Here is a 3985-nt window from a genome sequence, read left to right as displayed (position 1 = left end):
AAGGCATCACCTCTCAGTTTATTCCCTCTGAAAAACCTCAAGCTCTTCCTACTTGTCCTCAAAAGCCTCACAGATCCGTGATTCCAGAGACTTTCACAGCTGGAGGAGGAACAATCCCACCAATGTAAAGGACAGTCTCCTGTGCAAACCTGTACGTCCCTACTGTGTTTATCCCACCTACTGCAAAGTCAAAGAAGAGGATTTAACTTTATGTCACTGAGAAAGAGAAGAATACCAAACCATGAGCAGGCAAACTCTGAACAGGGACATGTCCTTTTAACCGCCAGCATCCCTCTTGCAGAAGAGTGCTGGGCAAACCAAGGACAGAATGTAAAATTTTGAAAATTCTTTGAAAACCCAAACCATTCTGCCCCACCTAAACTGGTCTTTCTATTTTAATCATTCATAAAACTTTAAAACTTTCTTTTAAACTTTCTTTCCATTGCTTTTGGTTTTAAGTAGAAAATGAATTTAAAAAATACAAACATTTTTTCTTAATAAATGGCTAAAAGCTAAAGATCTGTCCATGTTCTCCCTCCTCCTGTGTCTTTGAAGACATGACCTTGTGGAAGCAAAGGAGAAATAACACACTGGAGTGCTAATTTGTGTGATATTACTTACAGCCAACCCTCAAATGTCAGCATGCACATCCCACCAGGAAACCCAGTGCTCCCAGGAGCTGGTCTCGCAAACCTGCAGGCTTTCTCCACAGCTCCTGGCTTCTCGCCCACTCAGTGGTTGTCACTTCATTTGTTTGAGAGCTTCTCTCTGGAAAAGTATTTGCTATTCTCTGAGAAAGGAAGATAATGTTAGAAAAGAGAACAGTCCATTGCATTGGAGTGGAGCACCAGCTGTGCACACCGAACAAATGAGAAAGTATCAGCTGAACTCATCCCTGGCCCAAAGGGAAAATACAGTTCATCCTGGTGACAATGTGGTCACAGGCTTCCACAAGACTGTGGAAATCCCTCAGCTTGGCCAGATGAACCATAACCAAAAACCACCCATTTTTCGACCAATAGTCATAACCCAGGAGCAGGTAGGAGAAACAGCTTTTCACTCTGAAAACCCTCCTTTTCCTGTTTTCCACTACCAAAACACACTGAGCATCTCCTGCAGTGGATTTTCTCATATGCCTGGTGAATCTGCATATCTAGCTAGAGCAGGGATAATATGTCTCAGCTACTTTATATAGTTGCTCTCTTATTTGCCACCTTCATTGTGCAGAATTGTTATTGAACATTTCTTATCCACATTCCTATTCTGGTAGAAACCTGTGCTGTGTTTTATGCCTGAGTTTTACACTGCTGCAGCTAAAAGGCTTGCAGATGAGCGATGCCTCCCCAAACAATCCCCTAGCTAGGAAATATAAACAATCCTCACTGAGCTCCAGCAGAAACCCACAAATTGTGGTGCAAATTGTATTTCCACAAAGTTCTACGTATGAATATAAAAGAGAAGCAGAAAGGAAAGCACTTTAACCACTGGACATGGGTGAAGCACAGAGCAATTTAGGATGAAATGCACGAGGACAGTGTGGCAAGACTCATTGCTTTCCTAGAAACGAGGTCATCGAGGTGAATGTCAGAAGATCCCTTATATGGGGTGTCAGGACCATCACAGCCGAATACCCAGACAACTCTGAGGAACTCGCCGTCTCCTTATGCCATGTCAGAGCAACTGGGAGGGTAACTACCACCACCTTCATTTCCCCACCCTCTTCTACAGAGCTGCAGATCCTGTACTAAACAAAACAGGAGTTTACTGGTGGTGTAAACTACTGTTGAGTGATGTAAAGTCTGCTGAATGCCATCACCTGTTTCCACTGATTTAAACAAAAAGTGGATAGATTTAGGTTGAATATAAGGAAGAAATTCTTTATCATGAGGGTGTGAGACACCGGAACAGGTTGCCTAAAAGTTGCGGATGCCCCATCCCTGGCAGTGTTCAAGGCCAGGTTGGACGGGGCTTTGAGCAACCAGGTCTAGCGAAAGATGACCTTGGTCATGGAGGGCGTTGGGCAGTTAGACTAATTGATCCTTAAAAGGTCCCCTCTGACCCGAATAATTCTATGATTCTGTAATAAATTTAAAAGTTTTGGGGGTAAAGTCCTAAACTGCAACCAGCTCTGGCTCCCAGGTCAGTGAGAAAGCAGAAGTCGTGATGCTGGGAAATGCCAGTCTACACCGGTAAGAGGACTGGGATGTCAGCATGCAGTCCCACACAGTGAGGTACCTCCTGTTATTCCAAAGAGCTATAATTCAGCCCTGTTTGGATTTACGACCGGTCTGAATTTCTTGTACAGTTTTCATAATCTGTGTCATAATTTTAAAAATTGCAAATAACTTTTTAATATCAATTTAAAAAGTGGGGGGGGAACTCATTCGCAGCATTTTTATTGCCTATTTACAATCTCAAATCAAATGGTTTACAACTTTGCGTTGTGAAAATATACAATGTAAGAAAACAGTAGCCTGGCAAAATTACGCTTTTATGATAATGACAAGGAAGAGTTATAGTTACTCTAGTTAAACTATAACGGCTGCACAGATGCTAGTAAAAAGCTATTGTACCCCATGTTTTGCCACCATAAGCATGGCACCTGCTATCTCCACCACGGTGCATGTAAGAGCATGTCAGCATTTCTTTATTAATATTCTTTTCAAGGATTATAATTGGACCGTAAATGTTCATTTGGGGATAAAATATCAGCATGCAGGCTTTAGAAAATGCCTTGAGAAATACTGGGATGGTTTTGCATATCTGGATTTCAAAACCAAGTTTATGATCCATGATACATAATTTCTTTCTGACCTCGTAGGACTCAGCAATGATCTGTATGCTTCTTATGGTCTATACGAATTTGCAGCAGGTGAATTTAGTGATATTTTTAGAGCCAGAAACTAAACCCTCCAGCCCACTGCTGGCTATCAGGAAATAATAATATTTATCCGCTGATTATGTGTTATTCAAATGGCAATGGCAGGAGTTTCCTATGTATCATGCCAAGCTGCCCCTGCCCATGGTCCCACTCACTCCCGAGATGCTGCTCAAGGAGAGCAGCACTGGCTGTTATGACCCACCTCCACTTGCTGAATTTAGTCTCAGAAACCAGCCGCTGAGACAGAAGTTCTGCTTTTTAAAAACTGTTATAGATCAGAAGCAAGACGGTTTGAATTACTGGTATTTCAGTGAGGTGAAACACCTCCAAAGAGAAGAACCACTGCTAAAAATCATCGCGGACATTTACTTGAGTCCCAAGGGGCATGATTTTTAGTTAGGGAAAATTTTCCCAAGCCTGTGGCCCAGCTTCTTCTTTACTTTAAACCTTCTCTGTCCAGCTGGACAGCATATGAAGATCAGACATTATATATTTTGTTGCCACCACTGAATCTGCTCTATCTTCCCAAATATAAAGCCCTGCTAATGCCTTAGGCAGCAGTTGCTGACCCTTTGTATTAAGAGCTCCTTCTGCAGAGGATGCCTCATGCATATGCCTACTGATGTATTTTAGAGTGGACATAATTTTTTTATTTTGGGTATCTGCTCTGGTTTCATATTCCCAAGAAAATACTTCTTGGATCTATTTTTTCATGCCATTCCTACTCCCTGCTATAGTGCATTGCTATATTCCACACAAAAAGCTTTCTCATGTCCATCTTTGACAAAACTTAGGAGCCATTTAAGGCTTACTTTAAAGGGCTCTTTACCACTTGGATGAATTTCCCTCTAATTGTATCCTTTAACTCCAGAAGTGGTTTGGGGACATACTTTGTGTATGAAAGACACTTTGGAAAACAAAAGTTGCATTGCTAGTGGTTCTGCTTTTATATTTTCACCCAGGTACCTCTGCACACCAATTTGCTTTCTCTGTTCCAATACCCATTTCCTCCTGGGGCTACTTCCTGAGACAGAGCTGTCTTCAAATAATTTAATTGTTATGTGGCATACACCTTTTCAGTTCTTCCTCCCCACCCCTTCCCCA

Source organism: Buceros rhinoceros, unplaced genomic scaffold, assembly GCF_000710305.1.
Source record: "Buceros rhinoceros silvestris isolate BGI_N320 unplaced genomic scaffold, ASM71030v1 scaffold14832, whole genome shotgun sequence".
Classification (NCBI taxonomy): Eukaryota; Metazoa; Chordata; class Aves; order Bucerotiformes; family Bucerotidae; genus Buceros; species Buceros rhinoceros.
Note: the sequence above shows the minus strand (reverse complement) of the source record.